The sequence below is a fragment of the Sorghum bicolor genome, chromosome 7 (genome assembly GCF_000003195.3).
Source record: "Sorghum bicolor cultivar BTx623 chromosome 7, Sorghum_bicolor_NCBIv3, whole genome shotgun sequence".
Taxonomy (NCBI): Eukaryota; Viridiplantae; Streptophyta; class Magnoliopsida; order Poales; family Poaceae; genus Sorghum; species Sorghum bicolor.
The window spans coordinates 4,168,269-4,176,729 of record NC_012876.2 but is presented as its reverse complement, the minus strand read 5'-3'; positions in this window follow the sequence as shown (position 1 = coordinate 4,176,729).

Below are 8,461 nucleotides of genomic sequence, written 5' to 3'. Positions count from 1 at the left end.
AACAATAGTTCAAATAGTCCACAGAGACTATACAGTCCCATATAGTACAAATAGTCCACAAAGTTCACACAGTGTTGATACATGCAAAATAAGAAAAGTTGTGCCATCAATTCTAAGTTTCTAGCATGGTGTTAGCCCAGAAGTCATCATCACTGCCTCCTAGTCTTACCCTTACCCTTGTGGCCAAGAGCATCGGTGCCTGGAGTGTATCTAGAAGGAGAACGGCATCACCTTGTTCCTGCAACCAGCACAGGTTAAGTAGAAGGAGGATCAGGGAGTTGAGACGACCCAAGCTCGTCATAGTCACACTCCTCGGCCACCCCCTCTTCATCCTCGTCATCATCGCTTTGAAAAGTGTCCATGGTTGGTCGAGACAAGCTCTGTCCTTCAGATCCTATCAACATTGTCCAAATGACGTGTGCACATAAGTCATTATATCATACCATGAATATTGCTCAGTTCAAGAAAACAACAAATGTAATGTAGTTATACCTCCCAAAGAAGATGTACCATGCCCAACATGTGAGTTCCAGTGTTGTTCATGTGGCCCATGCACGTCCATCGGAGCAGTAGTACCACAACCACAACGAGTTGCAGCACGCCGCAGCCTACGTGCTAGCCTCTATTAAAGGAAACATACAATTAGGACTTTTATGCTACAACACCATATAATTGTAAATGTCATTTATGACTAGTGACCTATTTAGTACAAAACTACTACTTAATTGAGGTTGAAACAAGTGGACTTACTCTAAGGAAGTTGATTAGCGTGTGCTCATCGACACCTGCCTTTGGAAATGTTTCGTTTTCAACCACATATTTCCTTAGCACATTGCCCTGCAAAATAAAACAAATATTTACTCGCTATGGTCTTTATGTGGTTATAATGATTCTACTATAAAAAAGTTTAAAGATAATTTACCACTCGTCCAAGACTAGTGCTGCCTCTACAAGTGTTCCTTCTCGCGCCGTAATATCATACAAAGTGTCTTCATCATCTGAAGAATCGAGGTTGGCATAGTCGGCTTCGGTCCATTGAGTCTTCAACCTGTTCCATGTGACACCACGGTACCAAGATAGGTATGCACGAAAGTTGTAGTTGTTATGTGGCACCTCATTTCTGTATAGGTTGTCATAAAACTCATCCCACAACTCTATGCGGTCATGGTGTAGCGTTTGAAACTCAACCGTCTTTTTTGGCTTTTGTCGATCTATCCTGAAAGTGCCAAGATGGTTAGAACAAAAAAACTTGTAGATTAATACACAAGTAATGGTTGACAATAGATATGTAATTCGTCAAAACCTGCACTTTCTTACTCTCTAAAAGTAAGTTGCAAATTATAGGTGCTAATATTTCCATATGTGGAAGATTTCCATAGCTATATAACTAACTTATATCCTTAGATATATACACTAGGTTATAGTTTGTAATATTTAGAAATTTCAGAAAACTACATTACTAGCTTAGCCCATTAATTTCAAAAAATTATTGGTTCATAAAGTACTGCTAGATATAAGGGCCAAATTTGTCACTAGTATGACTAGGAGGCGGATGTAGTAGGCAGCTTCATGACTTACTTGTGCAATTCCACGGACGTCGAGAACGGCTCCACTGGGCACTCCTGCCTCAAGCCAAATTGGCGAGCAACTCTATGTGGAAGGTGCCACTCCACAGCGTAGAAGCATATCAGCGGGCACCTCATCTTGTATAGGTCTTCGTCCGCGCTGCACATGGTGCTTACTCCAAGCTGCGGCACCTCAATGTCCCATTTGACCTGCAAAACAAAGCCATGGAGGACGTTAGTTACAACTATTATCGTACATATGGAGTACACAGTAACAAATGCCTTTAACTCAGCATTGATGGCCTAAGTGTGTCGAGCTCATTGGCATACTGGACGTAGGCACGAAAAATGTAACTATGCCACTTACATGGAAATTTTTCGGTCATAGGGGTCTCTAGGATGCCTGCACCAACATCACCGACATATATTCCAACCTCATTGGGGGCCGGATTGAGCATCAGGCACGACAATCACATCTTCTACACCCACCAAGTGTCTGGTTAACGGGGGATGAGAGGGTGCTAGATTGTCTGGTTGTAGCGAGAACCCACCAAGGGGTGGTTGGCCATTAGGAGGAGAATACACTAGAGGGGTTGCCTCCTTCGACACCTTGCGCACAACCAAATTCAGATATTGAAACTCATTCTTCATGATAGTTTTGACATACTTTTCCCATTGAACCTCTGATACAATTGGGACCAACCATCTAAAAATTGTCCCTAACCGGCCATAGTGAATGTAACACCCCAAAATTTGCTCCTTTCAAAATAGATGAAAATTGATTTAGTTTTGTATTTGAGTGACTAAGTTGTCCATCTAATTGGTATGCACAACACCCAAGTTACTAGGAATTTAACTAATACAATTAGAACTATAGTACACATATGAATGACTATGTATATGTGTATAAGAACCTACCTACCTATCTATCTAGCGATCCAACTACATGTACTAATATATAAATATCTTACATTATTGCTAATATGGTCTTTAAATTTCCTAATATATAACTACAAGTACTAAAATATAACTAACTTATAACTAAATTTAGTACAAAATCCAAAAGATTTAATATCTAAAATACCTAAATTTTGTAACATAATCAAGCTCAAAGAAAATAAATATATTCCTAACTAGCAAACTACCTAATCTAATATAATAAAATAACCTACAAATGTGTATTCCTAACATTATAAATTACCTAACAAATAAATAATTATGTATCAATCAACCTATATTTATAAATTTTTGAAACTAAATTAGTTACTTATTCTAAACTAATTACTAACTAAATTACGAATACTACAATCAATAAATCAACTAAAAGAAACACAAACCTTTGGAACAGAGGAGATGGCAGCCAGCTGGAGGAAGCCGGACGCCTGCTGGAGGACATGGGGCTTGACGGAGGAGGTGGGGCAGCCGGCCACCGGAAGATAGCCCGCTGGCACGGACGCCGGCGAGCGTGACGGTAGCGAACGGCTGCGACCACCACGACATGATGGCACGGGCGGCCTAGGGCGGATGGCCTAGGCGCTAACGGGCTCGCCGCGCCGGATAAAGGAGGCTGGGCGCGGCGAACAAAGGTGGCTCGACGCGGTGGACGAAGGCGGCTTAGGCGCGGCGGACGGTGGGGGTGGAATCGCCAGCGGCGGCTCGCCTGTGGCGCTCGGTAGGGAGAAGAGAATGGAGATGACGGAGGCCCGCGCAGCGTATAGAATCAAAGATCGACGCTGTGATCTGCGGCGTCAAGCTTGACACCGTGATCTGTGGCGTCGAGCTCTCCTCCACGTAATCGCCACGTCAGACATTTCAAATTTTAGGAAAATAAGCTCAACGCCATGAGACACGGCGTCGAGACGTGTAACCTCGACGCCGTGTTGCACGGCGTCGACCTCCTAGGTCCAAAACTGCAATTATGTCGTCCAAGGGCCTAAATGTCATATTTTTTCAAAAAAGGGTCAAATTGTAAAAAATTAGGTACTGACGCTGGCTTGTACCTCAAAGCCACAGATGTTGACGCCGACCTCGGAGCCGAGATCTGTGGCTCCGACCTTGGAGGCATGGATCCTGGCGCCGAGCTTGGATTCAGAAACAAATTTTACTGTCCGACTAAATATCTATCTAAATTTTCTATCTACCAATATCTATATCTATACCTCTATACTAAAGAGGCAAAATTTCAGCCAAAAGTTTCGTCTGGTCGTCTGGCCTCTCACTCCGTCTCCTTTCCGGTGTCGAGTTGCCTCTCACTCCGTCTCCTTTCCGGTGTCGAGTTGCCTCTCACTCCGTCTCCTTTCCGGTGTCGAGTTGCCATCACCGAGGACTGGCGATAGACGTATCCCAAGGTGGCCCGCAAGGCCACAAATCCCCGGAAGCCAGTGCCAGCGAGTAGGGAGAGAGGGGGGCAAGGCAATGTGGCGACCAGCGGTCAGCTGGTGCTGGAGGACGGGGTGAGCGGGGAGGTGGGGGAGGACCCCGCCCTGTGCCTCATAGCCATCGGTCGGCTCGGTCCGGCGGCGGCGGCGGCCACGCGCTTCTCTTTCTCGGTCGCTGCTCTTCTCCTTGGGCCGCTGATAGGCAAAAACCTGGCATGTGTGCATCCTAAGCTGGATCAGAGCTGGCGCTGGGGCGTCCGTGCAGATGGCCGGCCAAGTGGAGGCTGGATCTACAGCAGCACCGCGTGGGGAGGGATGCGCTTATATCAGGGTTGGTCCCCATAACGGCGCAAGATGGCCACGGCCGCCAATGCCCAGGCTGCCACGCTGGAGGCGGGCGCGTCGTTGCTCCACGCAGGTGGCCTGCCGAGTGAAGGCTGAGTCTGTAGCACCACCGCTCGGGGAGGGGCGCGGTGTACCAGGGCTGGCCCCCATGCCTACGCTGTCGGGCCGCGGCGGCCGGCGCAAGCCTACCACACCGGGGGTGGCCGCGTCGGGAGCCGCCACGGTGGAGATGGAAGGCTCGAGGAACGACCTCTCTGGGTGGGCCAGTGACGCTGGAATAGGATGGGGAGGAAATCGATGGCAAGAGACGAAGCGACAGAAAGGTGAGGCAACCACGACGTCTTCCTCTTCCTCTCCTCCGGCTGCAACTCCGCTCGGAGGCTGGCTCGGGCGGCGGCATGCTCCTCTCCCCCGTAGTCTCCCTCCGGGACCCATGTGGCTGTGTACAAGATAAGGCAGCGGCGGCTGTTTGTTTGTCGGTCTTTACTACTACTCCGCTCCGTAGATGAGAAGATGGACAAGAGGAGGAGAGGGGCCTGGAATTTCTGGGAGAGGAGAACAGAGAGGATGCACTTGCGCGGTGGACTGGGAAAAAGGGAAGGATGAAAAGACGCAGTGCTACAGGGTAAAAGTACCTTGTGTCCAAACATCTATATGCGTGCATATACTCTTTAGGCGGAAAATTTTTGGTTTTAACCACTGTAGCACTTTTATTTGTATTTAACAAATATTATTTAATTATGGACTAACTAGACTCAAAAGATTTGTCTCGCAAATTACAGACAAACTATATAATTAGTTATTCTTTTATTTATATTTAATATTTCATACACCAATGATTCGATGGTACGGAGAATCTTGAAAAAAAATTGGGAACTAAACAAGGCTTATAGATATATATATATTATGTTCTTATAAATGTATTTTATAACTACTACGTTCTTTTGTTTGTTAAATATTTATTGATATTTTTGTTTGGTTATTCATTTGAACAATAAATCTAAATGACTTCATTATTAGTGTTTTAAAACTAAACTAAGAATATATAATACATTTTTACAATAGAACAAAGACAGTACAATTTTATATACCTATATATCATTTCAATTCTGAATTAATGAAATCTATCTTAATTATTTCCAAAAAAAATAATATGTTTATCTTTTAGATCCCCATAGATAGTCTAAATCTGAAGATTTCAGAAGATATTGTATAAATAGAAATTTATAATAAGTTTGTGGATGATTCTGAATGGTTGCAAGAAAGCATGAGTACAAAAGTTTAGCCAATTTTTTGGCACGCTTCCTAGTCTAATACGAAAGAGGTAAAATTTTAGCCAATTTTTTGGTCTAGAATTTTTTTTGGTCCGACCTTCCTTACTAATCATACCACGTTACGTTCGGAGGCCGCCCGGTCCTGGTTTGATTTGTCCCCGTCTGGAGGACGGAGAGGACGAGTCTGATTGGTGATCGATTGCCGAGGTGGTCACGTCTCCAGCCTCCTTGACCGACTCGATCGGACGGGTTGGACTGGGCTGTCAAAGATGGCAACGGGGAATTCCGGGGAACGAGTGCCCATCCCTGTCCCCGCCAATGGTCATGGGGAAATTCTTCTCCTGGTCCCCGGGCGGGGAAACAATCCCTGCAGGGATCCCCGGCCAAAAACAATTGAGGTTTCATCCACTCCAGTCGGCACGACGGCTCCTGTCTGTCGATCGCGTGGCCTCCTGGCGCCGTGGTCTCGGGCAGTGATGCGACACCCAGCTCCAAATATGAACGGAGACAGAGAGTGGATTTGTGGATGAGCGAGGAGCCAAGGAGCGATTACTGCTGCGGAAGGGTGTGCAAATGTGTACAGGCAGGTGGAGCGGTTGCAGCTGCGGTGGCCGACTGCGGGACGAGGAGGGAATTGGAATGGATAAGGGTTGTTCTAGGGTTCCATAATTTATATGTCTCTCCTATAATACAATAGAGTATGTACTTAAAAATTTCATAATTTCATTTATATAAGAAACAAACCAAACTTTGTGAAAGAAAATTTCATGTCAGGGGTATTATGGTCTTTCTACCCTCCACTTAACACCATTAAGTGCTGAAAACGGATGGAAGGCCATAGAAGGAATGAAAGTTCGTTTGAGGGTTATAGAAGAAAGTTCATAAAAAAGAGGCTATACAAGGAAAAAGCATTTTTTTTAGGGTCATACAAGTAAATCTCTCATTTATTAAGCCTAATTAATTCATCATTAGCATACGTAGGTTACTGTAGCAATTATGGCTAATTATAGACTAATTATGCTTAAAAGATTTATCTTGCGATTTACATATAAATTGTGCAATTAGTTTGAGGTGTACGACGCACGTAATGTAGTCATTGTAAGATAAATTATAGGTTTTAATGTTTATAAAAATGATAAAATATAAATAAATATGTAACATTCTGTACTTTTTTTCTATTAACATTTGATAGCTTTTCTTCTCCCGTTGCAACGCACGGACATTTTTGCTAGTAAAATAAATTTGCTAACTACATTGTCTAACTACCTAAGTACATGGGTTTTTATCATTTTATTATGCGCTGTAAATCACGTGCTTATCTTGCTGTGCAGCTTTATCAGGACAAGGAAGAACACAAAATGATGATGGATGACTTGATCACATCGTTTTTCTCTTATTTTTTTTGAACATGTCGAGCGATAGCCACGACCTTGTTTAGTTTCGAAAAGTTTTCTTATTTGGCTATTATAGAATTTTTATTTTATTTGGCAATTAGTTCCCCATCATTAAGCTTAAAGATTTATCTCGTGATTTACAGACAAGCTATACAATTGGTTTTTGTTTTCGTCTATATTTAATACTCTATGATGTGTCCAAAAATTGGATATAATAAGTGAAAAGTTTTTGGGCGGAAAACTAAACAAGGCTAAGATTAAGTTTGTCTGCAGCGTTGGTACGGTCCTCACATGTCCTTTTTTACTGTTTCAGCACTTCCATAGCTTAAAATAGTCAATATAGAATTTGACTTTGTACTCCATGATTCTTTGCTTCAAACGTGATCAAAATACATAAAGTTTAACTGCTGACAGTGAAGGCTGGCATCAGCTTCCGCTCATGTATACCAAACTAAGGTTTTTGGTAATTAATATGAGCAAACAGATATGCACATATTTACACAAGATAGATCGCACAAAAATTATCATTGAATATAAGCACCCGAAGTTTCAGATTCAACAGATTTTAAAATGATTTCATGTAAAAAAACTCTAAATATTACACTGAAAAAGATAGCATCCTGTGCTATTTGAGCACACAATCTTACAAGCTGATATGATTTTTTGAGTTTAATGAAATTTAAGAAAAAAAAAGTTGGCACTAAACTAAAATTACACTCTTTCTGTCCTAATTATAATACATTAATTTTGCTTTGTTCCAAATTCCAAATTATTTTCTGACACCTGACCTGATTGGTCGACCCGTAGAAAGTTAGATTTGATAGGTAGTTAGGTAGTTAGACAATGTAGTTAGCAAATTTATTTTATATAGGTAGATAGAAAATTTAGATAGATATTTAGTTAGGTTACTAGGCGATGTAGTTAGACAATGTATTTAGATTGTATGAATTTTGTTTATTTTGGATGTCTAGAGACTTCGACATTACGTAGTTGATTCTATTAAGGGCAAGAATCCAAGAGAGCAGGAACAAATGAGAGTAGGCTCAGGCAGTAAATTTGTTTCTGAAGATCTCAGCTCTGAGGTAGGATGCCCTGCTGTGCATGGCCAGACACCTTAGAGCCAAGATTTATGGCGTCGAGATGTGTTACCTCAGAGTTTGTTTCAAAAAAAGGGTCGAAATGTAAAAAATTGGGCTTAATCCTGCTGCTAATTGCTGAAATGTAACCAACGGATGGGGCCAATGCACGAATCTCAGCGAAAAATCGGATGGCTACTAGTAGGGTGGGTACGTGACGTGAGTGGCAATGCAACGCTGCTTGCATCGGAAGCGGTCATTCAGTGTCAGCCATGCGTGGCTTGATTCTACTGCTCCACCCAGATCCACGGCAGCAAGTCGGCGGGCAGTGGTGGCCGTGCAACTATGGTGCGCAGGCAGCACTTGCGCGGTGTGGGCTGCTCGTGGATGGCATGGTCATGGAAAGGCGGCTGTGATATACGGGCGTGG